Source organism: Acanthopagrus latus, chromosome 4 (assembly GCF_904848185.1).
Source record: "Acanthopagrus latus isolate v.2019 chromosome 4, fAcaLat1.1, whole genome shotgun sequence".
Lineage (NCBI taxonomy): Eukaryota > Metazoa > Chordata > Actinopteri > Spariformes > Sparidae > Acanthopagrus > Acanthopagrus latus.
Genome location: NC_051042.1, coordinates 28,856,809 through 28,876,839, shown reverse-complemented (window position 1 = coordinate 28,876,839; position 20,031 = coordinate 28,856,809).

Genomic DNA, 20,031 nt, shown 5'->3' with positions numbered 1-20,031 from the left:
TACAACCTAACTAACTGTGATTAGCCGTCAGTTTGGAGTTGGAAGCGATTTGTCAGCCTGTAATGCACAATGGGAAATGGATGATGGGAACTCCATGTGGCTTCACAGTTGTTCTCTTGATCGTTACCACAGGAAAGCTGGTGGACATGTTGTTCGACACCTGGGTTTCAGGTCTCACATGAGTTGGGCAAGTTTGCATAATCCTGTCTGGCTTCTGCAGAGTTACTTGCATTAATACATCCCAGAACACATTGAGAGGACCAGTCTTTGACAACCAATCAAGATACCATGTTATGTTATGATTATGGATCTAAATGGGGATTGTATGATAACCGGGATGTTACCAAGGACATTACATAAAATTTGGACACAATGTTGGAGATTCATTCCTATGAGAGCTGCTCAGTGGCACTTTGAAGCTGAAAAAGCTCAAATTGTGCATTATGTGATGATGTGATTACACAGTTTGGTCCCTGTTCACAGTGTAACATTCATAAGTAGAGTTGATTGATATATCAGTAAGTTGTAAGTATCATAAGTTGGTTCACCAGTTTAATTAGAGTTCATTTCCTAAAAGCTGTTCAGGCTGTGAACATGAAAACTCTGTTCAAGAGGTTATCATCAGATCAGTCCAGTCACCTCCAATGAACTCCCACCATCACAATAGCAATAGTATGATTAATATCTGGTTTGTCAGAAAGGCTCTGACTGGACCGCTGCTTGATCTGAAATATCTTCACCATCTGCCTTTTTGTCAGTGGCAGCCAAAATTTGTCATCCGATGTGATTAGTAGTTGAGTCACAAGTAGACCATTATATGACATCATGTCATCACAGCTATGTTACCGGTAAACCAGCTGAGATTCTATGAAGTCTTCTTTCCCAGTCAAGAAATAGTCCAGCGCATAACTCCATGAATCCACAAATGATAGTTTTACACTAGATTTTTTTGTGGAGATTAATAGGCTGGGTGTTATCCCATGTTTAAATGCTTTGTGGTGAGTTAAACTGAAAGTCTTGTCAAAATGCAACCTAGGCTTTCTTTGTGAATGTATATGAGTCAAACCTTCGTGTAATAACAATTACGAAGAAAGAGGCACTTTTAAGATTAACCGTATTGGTATCAGTCTTGTCATCTAACGCTCAAAAAGACAAATCAATACATATATTTACTAAAATGTTTAACCATTCCTTATAAACCTCAATAGAAAACAACACAAAACATATTGATTCAGATGACTGTGACTATAACCGTAGCTGTTAGCAGTCCAGTGAACCTGATGACTGCCTGCTGTTGTGGTGCATTCTCACCATCAGCAACTACAACATGACCTGAATTCAACTCCATGGCAACGCTCTGAATATGTGTGAGTTGATTCAGCGTGATGTGACCTCACAAATGAGGACCTGGTACTCAATTTGAGAATCAGCCCTTTGGCGCGCGACAGGAACGTAAAAATTTGAAAACTTGTGACCGGCGAGGGTGAGTGAACCTCACCTCTGGGCAACAGTGCCGCTGAATAATTCACTCCCGTGTGTGTGTGTGTGTGTGTGTGTGTGTGTGTGTGTGTGTGTGTGTGTGTGTGTGTGTGTGTGTGTGTGTGTGAGCGAGAGAAATAACACACACACACACACACACACACGCAGTCACCAAAGAATAGTCATGAGCCCAGAGGTGACAACCTGTTGATTTCCATTCCTGTTCTCAGCTCATGTGATTTATACTACTGGCTGAGTCACCTCAACACACACACATACACACACACACACACACACACATACACACACGCACACGCACACGGACACTAGAAGAAACTACATCTAAATATGACACATGTTCAAACACTCAGTGTCATGACACAAGGTTTAGAAACACCATCAAAACACTGGCAACAAGGAGACCAAAAGCCACATTTTCACACACCAGTGTGAATACTGGTAGCATTAGTGCAGCTTTCCTGTATGTTTCCCTTTGATTTCCTCTCTCAGGTGTGGGTGCCTGATGCATCAACAATGAGACAGAGCGTAGCTGATTATCATTAAAATTAGCCCTGAGCACTGCAAAGGCTCCCCACAATATATCGTTTTACGGCATGGCTGTGTCATCGCAGCACTTCCTGTTTACTGTTTAGTCTCGCAGCAGGCTGCAGACGCCAGATAACAACAGCACAAAGCATGCTGGGAGATAAAAGCGCCGCTAAATGTGCTGGGGCCCCTGTAGCGTCTGTCGGCGCCTGATGTGGCATCAGTCAGTATAACTGCTGAGGAACGGTGCTCCCTCAAACAACATGGGGGAGAGAGGATGAGAAAGAGACGAGTGTTTGTGATGCAGTCAAACTGCACCGTTGTTCAATTAAACTTCATAAAACACTGAAACTACAGCTGTTTTAAACCTTTTAATTCATACTAAATTTAACTATTAAGCAAGTTCTGTTTCAACACTCTTGCTGCTCGTTGAATTTATGTTAAGCCCCATAAGACTGTGGTTGAGTTACCACATTTCTACGAAATGCCTGAAAGCAAAGGATGTGAAGAATAGCAGCAGGTCCAAGTCTAGAGAGGTAGTCCCACAAATCTGAATCCCAAGTAAATCAGTGGAAAATACCGGGAGCTAGTTCTTCAAGTGCCACTTAATGTCAGTCAGTATCATTCTCGCCTTCAGCAAGACACACATTTGCATTTTTCCAGTTCCAGGGTCACAAAAGTCATGAAAATACAGTTGGTATGAGTGGGTAGAAAAACTAAAGGGCTGTGTGTGTGTAAGATATTCTTTCAAGATAAATCTATATGCTACACCATATATCTGAGAGGAGTTTTTCTTCTTCCGGGCTTATTTATAGTGGATATACTTATATACAGTGCAGCCAAGGCAGGACAGTGAGACATTTTTCATTGTTTTGGCTCTGTACTCCAACATTCCAGATTCGGAAATTATTCAGAAATTACTTTGAGGTTAAAGTGCTGACTCCCAGCTTTAATTTGAGCGGGAGATGAATTGTGTTTTTTATTCACAGTCGGCTATTTTTTAACTCCAGGATTTCATTGCTTTTCTAGTATTGTAGTGCTGCCATTACGGAGCGTTTTGCTGTCTGTCTTCAGCAGATGAAATGCAGGTTCAGTTGGACTGATGTCAGGTGAGTGTCTTGGCTTGTCAACAAATTTAAGTTAGACTTAAAAACTCTCGTTGTGTGGGCTGTGTCCCCGTAAACACCAAGCAGGCATACATTGAAAAGACTAAAAGTCAAGAGCCATTCTCATTCCTGCTGGCAGTGTTAGCCTGCTGACGAGCACTAACCAAGAGATACTGTTGAGGCTGTTGGGAATGTCGTGACTTGTGCAGCTATTTGGTCATAAACCAAAGTATTGGCTGAACTTAGATTTTAATCAGTCATCACAAATCATTCATTGGGAACCATTAATAAATGCAACAAAACTCTCAGCAATCCATCCAATAGTAAAAAATGAGAATCTCAACCACACACTGGTACTACTGTAGAGAGCGATCAAAAAAGACAAATGTATCCTCCAGAGAAATGGAAATCCATCCAATAGTTTAACGATATTTCACAGTTCAAGTGGCACTGGAGGAAAAGTCCGACGATCACTCAAGTCCATCTATCCATTATTCCTGTTATACCCTGGACAGATTGCCAGATCATGTTCACTCAGTGGCCATCGGTATAAACAACTCAAAGACCCTGGCTTAAGTGTAGAAAAGTAGTTTAAGCTTTGTATCATTTTGCCATCTCCTTTTTAATGGCAAACTTTTAGCTAACGCTGGGGTGAATTAGAAGCTCCGAGCACATAAATGGCGGGGTCACATTAATCCACATTAGAGCTGATGTGGCTTAAATGTATGTGACTGCAGCAGGACTGCATGCCAGGTTTAAACCGGAGACATCCACTGAGTTTTAAAAGGTCAAAACCATTTCTCAAAAATAACAGTTGGTGCCGGATGAGTTCACTGCTGAGAGGCTGCTCTAATCTGCGCTATCCACATTGTCAAAAGCCTCCATTGGGAACATCAACGGGCCCATGGGACCGACTACCTTCAGAGTGAGAGCAAACTTTCACATAGAGACATATAAAGTTGTACCCGTGTCCTTGTGAGATCCATCTGCTGACATCCATGCAAGTGATTAGCTCTTCAATATCTGCACCTCACGTTCAATGTGCAATTCTTACCTCAGGCTAGAAACCCAGATTACCTGACTTTGTAAGACAAAAAAAGACCTCACTGAATGGTGCAGGTCCAATTAAGCACATAGAATACCGCAGCGTGCACAGAGAGACACATGTGCTGTATTCTGCAAACCAAACATGTGCAGGTACACCTCGCATACTTTAGATGAGGGATGTGTTGCTTAATGGTATAACGCTCCTGGAGCTGGCTGGGATGAAGCTGTAAATGTCTGTGCATATGTCTGTCATTGGAGAATATGCCTGCCCTCGCTACAACAGGCTAATTATGTTTCAGCCTCGGTGATAAATGTGGCTCTGCTTTGATTTACTTGCAGCTGCTCTCGCCGTATTCATAGCCTGTCTTTCTTTTCTCTCTTATACACACGTACACAAAGTTGAGTTCCCCCAGAGAGCAATTATCACCGAGTTCTACAGCGTACACTCGAGCTATTAATCTCTTTACTGACTTTGCTGTGACAATACAGCGCTTTCTGCAGTTATTTACAGAACAATTCCTGACCAGTGGTTTTTACTGGAGCCCATAATTACAGGCACAAATAAGCTGATGAATGGAAACTCAGCAGGTCAAAGTTGGAGTTGGAGCTTGTTATTGAGCAGGTGAGGGAGGTGATTCACCTCAACCACAGAGACAATCACTGGAGTACCTGAACTGCCTGTAACAGTCAATTACATATATACATGTAGGAGGAACATACTGTATGTGAACTTGTTTATATATGACAACTTACCTGAACAACACAGCCAAACCACCACTGACTCAGTAGTGATGGAAAATCATAAGTGTTGAAGTTTGCTGCTACATATGAATGAAAAAAATCTCTCAAGTAACTATAACTAAAGAGCGTCAGGGAGGCTTTGTTTTATGTGGGACAACAATATAGCCCACTGCTATTGGATAGGATGATCATTTCTATTGCACTTGGTTCCAATTTTGATGTGCTGTGACATGAGGGGCAACAGGAAGACACAGCCCAGCGATAACAACAGAAAATATCCAGCGTATGTGATGACTACGAGTCGAAACAAAAAGGAAACACAACACACAGATGTCCTAAAACGGAATTAGCCTACCACAATAGCACTTCCTCAGTGCTAGCAGTACGTACGTACACTAATAGTACATAGATACCTCAACAGTGCTGAAAAACAATGTGATTGCTAGCTGAGATTAAGGCTTGTGGCGAATGTATGTTAATTATGGCTATATGTAATATCTAGTTTGAAACGTAAAGCAGTGTGGTGGCTACCTGGTTAGATATTGTGTTTTTCTGCTAGCTAAGTTTAGAAGTGTAATTAAAAGACCATCAAGCATCTATTAAAGCTGGAATTGAATGTCAAATATATATGTATTCTTTTTTTTCCCAGGTGTTTCGTTTAAATTAAACCTGCAGCAACTGATTTTTAATGATTAATTGTTGGAAGCAGAACTCATACATCATTGTGGCATATGTCTAACCTGTTAGCGAACAGTTACTCAGCAGATAATGAGCAAGATCAGTTTCCATTCAGAGTTGTCATTCTGGCAACATGGCAAATATAAGTCCAAAATTCACTCTCCTTTAGACTGTGTGTGTGGTGTTTGCCAGCTCCTGAGAGGCATGACTGGCTCTGTAGCTGCTGTGGCAGGTGGAGGACAGCAGATGTGTATGATTTGTGATTAGGATTTGTAGCATTTTCACTGTAAACAGCTGTCATCTGTAGCTGAAAATGAAGCTAATGAGAGTTGTAAGAGTGAACCGGGGAGTTTAACGTCGAGCTGGAAGACACTCGAAAGTTTTAGAGAGTCGAGGACTTTTTTTTTTCTCATTTCTCATACAAGTAAAAGTTTGCTGTCAGTGAACAAAAATACTGAGTCTCCCAACTTTTATGTGCTACTAAAGTGGTAACAAATATATTTTTATCCACATTATTGAACTTGTTTACAAGTAAGGTGCCACCACAGTAATAGTTTAGGCTTGTTTATTTCTGCTTGCTTCCCCAAGATTTGATCTTACCTTGAAGTATATAATTAAAGAACAGAGAATCACCACTTTGTCAAAGATACAATAACACTTTGGAGTTTAAAATCACCAGTAGTGCTATGCAGCAATGTGTTAATAAGTAGGTCCCCATTTCATTTAATTTGCTGCATACCAGGAGGATGCACATGGACGTGGATGAGCATGTGGGCATTTCATACAAATCCTCTAACACGCTAACGAAGACAGAAAAGTAGAAGATTGCTTCAAGGCTCAATATTTTATTTGTCATTATAAATAGGAATGTAAAATGAAATGCAGTTCTTGCCCCCTTCAAGCAATACACAATGTATAAACAGATATTTAAATGAGAGTTAGATTAGAGAGCAATAATGAAATTACAGTGCGACTAGAGAGAAAAGGAAGGCAAGTAAACACGGATGGTAGTGCAGGATTTCCAGTGTATTTTCATAAATGTTTTATGAAGATGGAAATGCGTTCAACACATTTGTTTGACAAACGTGTGTTTTGGTGAAAAATTTCAAAAGCAAGAAAACCTCCACAGGGCACCTTTAACATATGCACTTCATGTACTTTAACCTCTTTCCACTCAACGTTCATTAGAATGTTAATTTATGACCATTATCTTTTACTCTTCACCCTCACTCCCAGTGTATTTAACATCAAGTGAAAGTTATTTTTTCCAAGTTCAGTCACTCAGTCTAACATGATGAATAACTAAACAGTAATCCTCTGTGAAGACTCTCACTCTTTCAGGTCACAGGATGTCTTTAACTCTGAGCTGGCTTAGATGATCAAACATGGCTGTTGGCCTGACACAACCTGCGCAAGTCTCTTTTGACTGTGCACCCAGTATGTATGTTCATACTGTGTGTTAAGGTGTCTGTGGAGCTTTACGTCCTTCCCTTTAATGTTTTGGGGAACTCTTTGTAAGGTCATGGTTTAATGGACTGTGGTTTTACATGAGTCTTTTAAATCTTTTCAGAGGTTTGTCAATTTGAAACCGTGATTGCTGGCGACCTCTTGGGAAAGTTGTTGGGTGCATGTGTTTGTGCTACTGTCTGCATGTAAAGCTTTGTTAAGTATCTTCCAAAATTAGTGCTGTGTAGGACCTGTTAAAGTTTTTAACTAACTAATTGACTCAATATAAATTTAATAGATAGATGTTAAGTAATTTTAACACTGATAACCTGTAACACTGTGGGATCAAATTATAATTCTAATGGAGCAGAGGCAGGTCTTTTACTATGAATGTCTTGGAAGGAACCTCACACATGTTTAGTAATGTTAACATTTAGTCTGCTGTGTTACAGGAGAGTTAGTGTGTTAAGTTAGACCAGGGGTGTCAAACTGATCCAGTAAAGGGCCATGTGGCTGCAGGTTTTCATTCCAACCAAGCAAGAACACGCCTGATTTGGATCAGCCAACCAATCAGCCAACCAAGCAAGAACACACCTGATTTGGATCAGGTGTGTTCTTGCTTGGTTGGAATGAAAACCTGCAGCCACATGGCCCTTTACTGGATCAGTTTGACACCCCTGAGTTAGACTGAAAGGTAACCTTATGACACAGTGGAAACTTTGTGTCTGTTTGGGTCAAATTGATCACAATGAGTTGATGACATTTTTATTTTATGTTTTGATATATATTTTTCATGCAGATCGAATTCTAAACTGACTTTTCTATGACTACTTAGCAAACATCTTAACTATTTAGGCTCCTGAATTTATAAAGACTGTTTTGAAATACTGTGTTTCAAAGGCTTTTCAAGTTACTGTACAAACTAAATTGCTTTGGCTGTATATAATTCAAATATACGATAAGTAATTACCCTCTATAAATGATAGTATACTGTAGTTCCTTCCCGTTGAGCATTTGTTTTCCGTCTCTGGCAGCCATGACTGCTTCGTATTGTTTGTCATAAGCTTTGAGGAGACTAAATGTTTTATTGAGAGAAAGTGACTTTTCCCTGACATGACTTCAGTGTGCACGCAGCACCAGCCTTAGGCAGAGCCGGCGGCTTAAGATGAGGCAAAGTATTATGCAAGTAAAATTATAAAAGCTAGAAACACCAGAGAATGAGGGAGTGAGGGAGTGATTCTCTCCCGAGTTGTTTGATCTGTATAAGCCGTCAGCCCAGTCTTACGCCAAAGTGTGTAGTGAACCATCTGATCCACTAGAGGTAAGCATGTAAGGGTAATACCTCGGCTCGCCTAGGCGCGAAAAATACATGTGTATGAAGGTGCAGTACCGGTGATGTACGATAATGACAGAAACGAAAGGAGAAAGAAAGTCCACATCAGCAGAAGGTTGGGGATGGTCGGAGGATTTTAATTGGATACAGCATGTTTGTTATTAACCTGAGCATGGAAAAGATGGATTTGTTTTCACGTTAAGCAAAGCCAAATGTAACAGTGACATGGTGGACCAGCTGGTCTGTTACAAGGTTTGATGTGATGAAGTTGGTCGCTTTAACTATGATCACTTTGAGCGATTCGCAAAAACATTTCAACAGCAAACAACTCGTTGGCCTTTGTATTAGCATATATGCTAACCAAGTATTACATAATAATTCCCAACCCAAAGTCAGCCCCTATTATGGTAATACATATATGAAAGCATGTAATTTCCATTTCGTTTTACAGGAAGGCAGTAGTTAGTGAGATTATTGAGTGGGACGGAGGAGGAGGAGGAGGCCGTGGGAGGGTTAACAACAGGGGTTTGGAAAGCGAGCCGGGCGAGGTGAGATCGTAACAGATGGCCTTTCTCTGGACTTCATCCATAGCCTTCATAGAAACACACACACCCACACACACACACACACACACACTCATAAACACATATCCACAGCCAGTATTCTCGCACTAAATATGCCTGTCAGAGAATCACAGATGACCACGATATTATTGCCTTGCCATTAAGTGCAAACATCTATAAAGACATAAGACAGGTATTGCATGCAAAGATTGTTTTTTTTTAATTTAATTATTCCAACATTAAACACAACAATACGTGATATTCCAACCTGTCCACCACCTTAACTTGTCCAAGTCAGTCTCAGCTAAGGGTTACTCATTTTAACGAGTCAGAATGTGTTCTGTTATTTAAACACTGAGCAGCAGTTTCATTTGCCGGGGAACATACAACAAGAGATCATGAGGGTAAAAAGCAATTAGCCTGTTCATTGAACGTGTAGCCTCCCCTTGTTAACATATACTAATTGTAAGCCTTGTCTTAAAGCTCTTGTGTATTGTTGCAGAAATAGAAAGAACAAAATAGAGCGCTGTACGCTGTCGAGGTTGGAAGATCACAATAAAGGTGCCAACTAAAAAAAAACTACCGGAACTGTGGAGAAGCAGAAGGGGACTCTCTAAATTATGATGAATCATTTGAGAACTTCTTTGCATTTTAATTAAAACCACTGATGCATGAGGCCAGAAGTAAACTTGTTTTCCCCCAAAGAGCTTTGTAATAATTATCTGCTTTTGACTGTAATGACTTTGAAACTAATCACTACGACTTGTACATAACTATCATCACCACAGGTGGATGGAAACAAGTTATTTTTGTAATAGGTGCGGAAATGAAAAGCAAGGTTTTCGCCCTGCACACTCGCCAGTCACACAGTATATTTATCTCGTCTGTAAGTTCTGTTTGTTTGGTTCTTAGAAAACTGAGGTTGAACTTGTTGCCAGGCGGCCACTACCCTCGAACACTGAACACAACAAATAGCAGCAGACCTCCTTCCACAGTCACCACCATGTTGACCTATGCAATAAATAAAGTGAACAGGATGTCTGATCAATCGATTGCACCTCACCATACTCACACACACACACACACAGACACACACACTTTACACTTTACACTCAATCATCACACTGGCCTCCATTGATCCTAAGTTAAACATGCTTCCGTATCAAAAATCAGTATTATCAGTTTGAGCTCCGTTGAATCCATTCAGGTGCCCAGAGGCTACAAGACTAATACATCCAGCTGATGAATGTCTTCTGCACATTGTCTTATAGGCTAAATGGAATCAGTGAAAAATGATGAGTGGATGTGCACTGTGGTCCATACAGTGACCTTCACCCTGCATTCAATCAAATGCCTTCATACCCAGCTCCTTAATATCTTGACGTATGTGATTGAAATCCTTGAGCAATCAATGACAATCTAGTTTTCAAAACTGCCACCAGCTTCTCAGTCAATGACTTTTTTAGTTGATGAGGGTTTTTTTTGTTTTGGTTTTTTTTTTCGGAACTGAGCTCACATTTGTTTATCAGTTTGTGTACAGATTTGCTCAATGTGAACTTAAAAGTGCATATATATCTTGATATAAAATATTTTACTCGACACTTCTTGTGTAATATTTTAATTTAAGCAAACTTTTTTTTGAGGGCCCCACGATATGCACATTTTGATATCTGGTAAACAAACAAAATTACTGAAATGCCACATGACTGTTACTCTCATAATCATTAATAATGTATGTGTATGTATGTATCTTATCAATTCATATTGAGGTATTTATGCAGGAATAATAAGTCATGTAAGAAAAGTTAGTAGCTAACAAAGCTAAAATATGTTAATTTTGAATGTGTATGTAAATAAGCTTTTTCCTCCTCTGTCTGGGCCCCCCAGTGGCCCCACTAATGTCTCGATCCTGCTCACAACCTATAGAAATGTATACGTTAAAGTAACGTGCAACACCAGCTGTACTCATAGAATACTTTATTGCTGTTTGATTGCAAGCAACAGACTGTAAAGTTGTTGTCTGTAGACTTTGAGGTGTCTTCAAGTGCAGCCGAGCTCTTCACGACCACGCTCAGCTGTCATAAATTCCAGGGGAAAAAATGCCAGCAAAGCTACAATATATCAGCTGGCACCATAAATAGACAATACAGCCAAATCTGCCTTTTACTTATATTTTGATTGATTTTACCCGCAGGCTGTTTGAGCTGAAGGTCTGACGTCTATTCATTTTAATTGGCCCGACATGAGGTGAATCATGCATGTCAGTGACATTCAGAAACATAGACTGTTCTCTTTGTACAGAAACCTTTCTGCACTATACAGTCATTATTTTTTTTCCCCCAGTGTTTACATGCAACAATTTTTGGTCTCCATAATTACATTATTCGGTTAGACTTATCAAATATTCTCATTTGTCAACCCCCAGGGAAAATAACGGGATATGTGGTTGTTAAGCAAATTTTGCCAATGTAAATAATAGACTTAAATAATGAGACCGCACTCTAGCGTTTGTTTTGTTTTGATGGATTAGCATGAAATTTAAGGTTTCACAACAAGAGAGTCGTGGGAGGAATGATTCGGCTTTTTAATGAGGGATTTACATTCCAAGAATATAACCATGTGATTAGAGTCATATTTAAGTTCATACAGTCAGTTCAAGACAATAATTCAGAATATTTTTGGATCAGGATTTGTGAACATTGCTAAATTAGACCAGACCATTTAATTTTGCAGAAGTGATACAGCTTTGATTTATGCCTGGTTAGTGCAGTAATGACTTCAGTTTAAACAAAACGGGACCCGAGCACAAGACACACAGACAGGCAGGTTGAAAAACTAAAAGCGAGCTTTGATAACATAGTTGAGTCCAAACACTGAATCCAAAAATCCAGAATGCATTTGCAAAAGGCAGATGATGAAAAAGTGACAGCTAAAGGCAACAATAGAGGAAGGAGCTGTCAAATCAAGAACTAAAGAAGAACAGGAATTAAAAAAACAACAAAAAATGTACAAACTAAAGCAGCACAGGGAACACAGGCAGGAACATAAGCAACACAAGCATGAGAAACACAGGAGACTGGCATTTGGAAACAGACAGACAAAGATTAAGAGATGGCTATAATAGGCAGGGACTAATTAAAAAATGAAACACAGACGAACAGGAAAAAAGGCGGGAAAAAGTACAAAGGAAGGAAGTGAAAAGTAAAACATGACGCATGAGAAGAGAACTTCAAAATAAAACAGGAAATTACTAAACCAAACACTCAAACCATGACATTAAGTACCTCATACAGAATATAATATCTAATAAAATATGTTGGCTAAATAGAGAAGTTGTGCCTTTTAATTGTGAACTTTACTTTTTGTGTACTGCTGCCACTGTGCTAATCCAGTTCAATCAAGGTTGCAGCTCTTGAGTCCATAGAGACCTGACTACTATGTTCCATCGCTTTCAAGATACATAGCTATATTTGCAAGGTTGCGGGATCTGATATATAAGGGCATAATCAATCAATTTGCCAGTAACCTTCTTGTCTCCACCAGACCTCTAGATTTACAAAGTAAGCTCTGCAGCCTTGAGGAACACACACATGCAGGCACATACATAAGGACGAGAATCATCTCCTGCAGGAAGCTTGTTGATTCTCAATTAGCGCAGACAGGCCTGTAGTGGATTTCAAGAGAGAGTGAGTGGGTTAAAGAGTGTCCGACCCGTCCTGATGAACATAATCTGTATTCAGAGTAAGCACTGTCAATAAGCCTCCTGCAGTTACAAGTGTCAAGCACCAGCCGAATCACTCAACCATCCAAGAATCTGTTCTTAAACGCTGACACTGAATGAATAAACAGCACAGGCTGAAGTTCACAGAGTCAGCGACCTTTCAAGGTCTGTGGCTGCTGTTCTAACGTAATTTAGTTATGGGACAAAGTATTTTACACGTTTAAATAAGGGAAGTTGAAAGTTCAGATCCTCTCAACATTTTTTTTTTTTTCATACATAAAAAGTTAAGAAAAAAGCCTGTTCATCATACAAAGAACCCCCTGAAGCACATGACCAGATGGCTCGCAGTTTGAAACAAACAGCCAGCTACTGGAGTTGCAATAACTGTGTTTTTTTTTTGGTTTTTTTTAGACAGGCACTGGGAGATGATTCCATCTGCAGAAAGATGAATACAATGAATAACATAATAACAAAAACATCCAAATAAGAGTAGAAGGGCGGGAGTGCACGCTGTCTGTTTCATGACATAACAAAGCTGACAGAGGAAGGGATGATGATAGTCGGGGTCAAAGGACATGATGTGTATTTGTGTATTTAAGGGCCCAACTAAGGTGAGAGGAAAAACTTGATTGTCTCAGTAAAGCCAAACATGTCCTAAATTAAAATGTTGGGAGCTGTTTCACTGTCCTGGATAATTTTCTTTTCTTTTGTTTCAATTAAGAATGGCTTCACTTTAAACTCATGCCCTAAATGGAGACATATAGGGTTGTCTAGACCAGCTCAATCATGTTTAGTCATATTTTAAAACCTTTATTTGGATTAAATAATGATAAATAACATTGTCCCATTCCCAACACAGAACACACTGTCCAATGGAAAGGAAGAAAATAGGCGGTGTAGGCATTCTTTTAAGAAACACTGCGTGATTGTCTCAAAGCAATTAGGGTGGAAAGAGTGTTTCTGTGGCAGTCCCCTTGCAAAACACAGTGAAAGTGTCATTTTACTATTTTAGAATAAAAATGATGTTAAGTTCTGAAAACAATCTGTTGTGGTTTAAGTACAGAAATGATGAATTTGGAGAATAAACTTGTATTAAGTAATTTTTTTGTATTAAATTTTAAGATGAGTGGCTAAACACAGCTGGCTTGGGGAATCAGTGGCGCAAAAAAATAACCTAAAAAAACTCCAGAATCAACCAAAGTAGGCTTAACGGAAGGGCATTTAGTTGTGAAAGTGTGGTTTCATGCTATCTGTACATCCACAGACATATTTATAATGAATCTACACTGGTTTTTACACTCCCTGCAGGCTTTTTGCCTCTAAATCCAGTGTGTTGTTATCTTGTTGAAACAGAATCTCTTTGTCATCTTGTGCAGCAACTAACCCATCATGGGCTCGAGAGGTAAAGATGTGCAATCGACAAACTGTGCAGAGAAAATACTGCCAGCTGCTGATTCTAACCCCAGACAGAATGGACATCTACAGTATGTTAAACCCGATACATCATTAAAAACATGTTGATTAAAACACCAAAAGAAGAGGTAATGAGGTTGTTAGGCCTGTATTTTAAAGATTATTTCCTTTGATGAGCCATCACCAGCTGGGTTTGTTAAATGATTAAATATCCTGGATCATGTGAATGATAATATTTAGTCTGCAACATTCTTATATGCACATAAGGACATGCACAAGTCCATGGTTGCAGTATTAATAATATGTCTTTCATGGCAGTCCAGACCAATCTACCCACCAAGCCTAGAAAAATGACACAGATTTATTCCATGTAACTCCTGATTAGAACATTTGCATTTTCTGTATGTGATTCATAGATTACGAATTGATTTGTTTGACGTGCTGGATAAATCCCTTACACCACTTGTTGCTGATAAAAAAGCACAAAGTAATCCTGGTGCTGATTTTACTCAAAGTCTTAGAAATGCAGCGCAGATGAGGATGCAGATGTTTCATAGAGGAGCCGGGCAGATCTGCCTGTTGACAGCTGTTAACAGACACTCCACTCTGCAGTACAGTGTAGACACTCCACTGATAAACCACAACATTGTAGAGCCACTTTAGGCTTCATCATCAAAGAAAGGTTCATTTCTGTTCGAATTCTCTCACTACCTCTTTCCTGCTTGTCCTCATAAAAACTGTACATTTATTTCTGTTGCAACTCGGTAATCCTTTTGGTTTTATTTTAAATTGTATGTCTGTGAAAATGCTGTGCATGGTCTCAAAATGTGGTCACTATCATGGCAGCCATCTGTCTTAACTCTACCAACATCCCCTCCACCCTCGGATACGAAATCCATGTCATGTGAATGTGACGTGACACATTTTGTATAATGTCAGTGTGGCGGTAGCCTATGACACAATAGCGGTCACATCACTGTTTTGTGTAAATTCCTTTATTAGTCCCACAAACAGGGAAATGTGTTTCTTTTTTTGCAGAAACATTAACTGCCAACATATTATTCTGGCGACATAAGATGTTTTTGTTAAAAAGCAATTTTTTGAAGAATACAATAATGGATACTGGTTCTTAACTTGTTTTTGAATTTAAAAAGTGAGACTTTAGTGAATAAAAACATCTGTACCACCATTTGACAAAGTTAAAGTTGAGAAGTTGCTTTGTGAGTCACTTACTTTTTGACCCTTACTTGATGATTCAAGGAGTCATTCGTTCCTCCAGAGTTTTCCTTTGTGGAGCTTCTTGTTAACACGCTGGCTGCTCGTGTTCAGCGGCTCAGCGCTGCCCACTGACTCTCATGTTTGTTGATGCTTCTTCAGCATCGGTGAGCATCTTGACTGTGAGACCAGCACTGACCATTGAACCTTGTGAATTTTAATACACTTACTCCTTGACTGTACTGCACGTCATGCTACTCATGACGCAATTATTCTCCTTGTCACAACAACTCTGAAGGCGGAAAGCTTACACTTGTCTGCTTTGGACTTCTGGCACCCTTGGCTGCTCTCTGGAAAACAATGAATTTCCTCATGAAAGTCAAATAAACCATAAAACAGTATTTTCCCAATGCAGACTTGTTGATGCATTTGTGGGAGCACTATATGATATCTTAAGTTGTTTATTGCGTTTGTCCCCTCTGGGCGTGAGTGCAGTGAGATGTCACCCAGAGAGATGATGGATTGTATGAATGCACTGCGACCCTTCACTGAGGTCACATATTATTACATATCTGCAAGAAAATCTGCGGCAGACAGAAAATCACAAGCTACCAAGTCACAATTGACCAAACACAGTCATTTTGCGATTTCCTTTCACAGATGATAAACATTCAGCGCCCATCATTAGATTTTTGCAAAAAAACACCCATTTGTCTTCTGGCTGCCCCCTTCTGTCGAACTTTGAGCGAATCACGCTGAGTGTGCTGTTTGTTTGTGTTGGTGACAGCAGGAGGTCCGCTTTGTTTTGAAACACAAAAGCTGTCTGCTGAAGCACACAACTTGTGAATTTGGTTTCGGATGTGCGCGGAAGATTGTGTGTATGTGGGTGTGTGGTAAGAAGGGGCCATACGCAGAATATGAATATGCAGTCTGTGCATGAAAATGTGTTTGTGTGTATGGGTAAGCAGCAGGGCAGTGGATGTTTATGTGACAAGATAACAGAGTATTCATGTGGTGGGTTTACATAACAGGGTTTAGATGTGTGTGTGTGTGTGTGTGTGTGTGTGTGTGTGTGTGTGTGTGTGTGTGTGTGTGTGTGTGTGTGTGTGTGTGTGTGTGTGTGTGTGTGTGTGTGTGTGTGCGAAAGAGACACGCAGGGAGAGGGAAATGCTACATTGCTCATGGGCTTGGCTTATTCTGCAAATGCAAAGGAGGCTGGGTAACCAGGGCCGAGGGAGAGGACATTCCTAGTTCCGCTCTAAGTGCAAATGACGAAGAAAGGGTAGTTCCAGAGGAGAGCCCTCCTACCAGTGGCTGTGACGGCTGATGACATCACTTATTAGAGGTCGCAGTAAAGAGCACACACCGCTGAGAGGGACAGACTGGAATTAAACACAGACAACTGTAGTTAAAGTGGCTTTGACTCCTTAGAAGGGCAGTCAATACTAATATATTTCTCTCTGCTTTGTTTAAACTCGATAAATGCCACATGCCACCGCTGCCGCTGCCCCTGTCAGCACGCTACGTTTTGTCTCTGTCAACCAGGACTGGACGATAAATGTGTTCTCAGTCTGATACCAAGTAATTCAAGGCCAAAACTGTTATTGTGAACGTACAGGACAATTTTTAAAAGTAATTAACAAAAATATTAATGTAAAGTGAAAGTGTATATATATTAAAGTTTAATAGATACAATTATAATTACCATATAATTTTGTTCATCCATTTTCATATTTTAGCTTTAAGATAAATTATTTTTTAGTTTCATAAAAATGATTAAATTAAGTAAGAAGTTCCAGTGGGCTCAATATATAAATTGGATGTCTGAATGTAATATCTTAATATTTAATCAGTTTGACTAAACCATTTATTTTACTGTATATACCAGGATATTTCCTGAACTCTGTCTCAGTGTCGGGGGTCTGGATGCTGACGTGTTTCCCTCCTCCTCCCTTCTTCTCTGCTGCTGCTCCATGTTCTCTTTCTCTTGTCTTTATTCAACAGAGGAATGTTTTCAGACTGCACTTTCTATCAAGGCAAATGGTGCTCGGGTCGATCTCCAAAAGGAGTGCATCATTTTGGTAGTATCGATATTTTTGGACCGATCTGCCCGACCCTACTGTCAACCTAAAACTATCATCCCCTTTACTAATGGCATCCAGTTTATGCACATAATGCATGTGGGCATATGCATGTGCAAACCTACGTGTGTGTGTGTGTGTGTGTGTGTGTGTGTGTGTGTGTGTGTGTGTGCGTTCCTTTACAGTATGTGTAAAACCTCAAACTCACATGCATTGTGACACAAATCATCTCACAGTAGGATGCATGAAAAGGTTTCCCTGCTTTGGTCTGATGTTCCCACATGAGACAGGATGTTTGCCGACGAGAGAGACAGTCAGAGCAGTGTACGTCTCTGCAAACTGCAGTTTTGTTGAAACTTTACTTTTCTTTTGTTGGAACTATATGTTTCTTTATGTTCGATTTTGTTAGGGAACAGTTAGTCAGGGCACAAAAAACATAGATTTAGGTTTAGTTTCAGGCATACAAATGTTGAAACACAGTATTGAACTGTGGTCACTGGCTTGGCAGCCTTCTTGCTTAACTCCAGCAGCATCCCCTGCACCTCCCAATATGAAAGCCAGGTCATAAACATGTAATGAAAACATGTGTATGTGTAATAGTGTAGAAAATGTGAACATATCAGTGGTTTTGCAGGAACCTTAACCAACAGCATTTTATTCTGATGATTGGGCTGCTCACCTCACCCCCGCGAGGAGACCGGGTCGCTCACACAGTACATGCTGTAATCCCCAGTGTCGAACCATATTAACATAGCACAAGTAAGAGCTTCCAATGATGCTGTGAATGCTGTTGATGTCTAGCACCCCACTGGGCCATGTTGTTGCTGATAGTGCTGTTTGGTAGACCTGCAGGCTTTTTTTTTAATTTGATTTTAACTTTATATGGCCCATGAGTGCAAAATGATAATATGAAGAAAACATGTATCGAAAGTGCATTTTTATTATATATGCACATACATTTGGCTGGTAAAATGATAGAGAAATGGAGAATACACTCAGGGATTCAGAGCCAGGACATTTTATAGAGCATTTAAGAAACATGGAAATGTGATTATGACTATTGAGATTCTACTCATTAACATAGCATTGCATCATACATTTAAGTTCTATCACAGAGCAATGTAAACATTTGATACCTTTGGTGTTGCTTAATCATGCACAGTCTGCTGCTTTACTATCTGACAGTCTTGCTTTTCTTTATGCTTATGTCATAAATTTCAGCAATGAAATAAACTTGGACTAAAATTGACAGTTTGGGCATTTATCACGTTGTGTGTTGAATATTTGTAGTTTCACAAGAGACAGTGAAAGATTTAGACAGCACACAGAAATCTAATATCACATAAATGAGATATTAGATTCCAGTGGCCATCTCTCCAACCTCCTTTGATTCCGTCCTGAGTTATTACTCTGACGCGAGCTAAAGGGGCCACGGCATGGAGGTGGGAAGATTGCGATTGTGAAAATGATGATAACGATGAAGATGACTAGAGTCTTCATCCTTAGGCCGTGTGACTATTTGGATTACGTCACAAGTACGTGCTGTGTGGGTGCCAGAGTGATGAGACCGGTTGGGCGTAATCCGGGCTGACACTCGCCCACATCTTGTGTTCCCAACTCCGTGGCATCAACATTCACGTGGTGCCGCGCTCACTCACACACACACACACACACACACACACACACACACACACACACACACACACACACACACACACACACACACACAGCAGGAACACATAGGGAACAAAACAAATTCCAATATAAGAGAAAGAAGCAGACAGAGCGAGAAAAGGGAGTTATACAAACAGGGAGATGCGGCTTTTTCAAAGTCGTTTAGAAAAAGAATTATTCAAAACAGTGAATTGACAAATCAGCATGATTCAGTTAAGGCAAACAGCAGCTTTAATGCATTTGCTTTGCTTTATAATGGAGCTCATAAAAATGCGACAAAAGCAAAAACAAAAATGATCCTTCTTTCTTTCCAGATGTAGAGAAGGAGGTGAGGTGAGATAAGCACTGTTTACAGAAGACAACAGAATAAAGGCGATAAACTTTCGCTCAAGGCACACTCATCAGGACCTGATAGTATCCACTGCCGCTCCCTGGGAATAATGAGATAATAAAACCAGTTCTTAGAAGTAACCCAGTTAGTTTCATTCACCTGGGAATCAACAACCAGCCTCAGTTGAGAGCTGGCTCTAAATTGCCCAATCCACCAGAATCATATGCCTTTTATCGTTTTTCTGACAGTCGGGCATTTCGAAACAATGAGGTCAAGCTTGTGGGTCTACACTGCTGGAAACTGGCAGCAAAAAAAAGTCATGGCAAAGATAAAGAAACGGTCCAGTGTGTGAAAGATGACCATGATCGGCCACGAATGGCGGTGAATTTGACGCTTATTCTCCCAACCGAGCAGCCAATTGAAAATATCCTGTTACAATAGCCCTAGTGTCATGTGAGGAGATTTTTTCTTTGACTGAGAACATGTGAATGAAAACAAAAGCTGCACAAATGTTATTTACCCATTTCAGATGATGCCAGACTGTTGATGCTGTTAGCTTGAGCTGTCCATCATGGTGTTCAGAATCAGAGAAAATACAAAGTGTTCTTTTTGCTACAGAAAACCTGTGCAGGTCTTCTTTTTCCTGCACAGAAAATT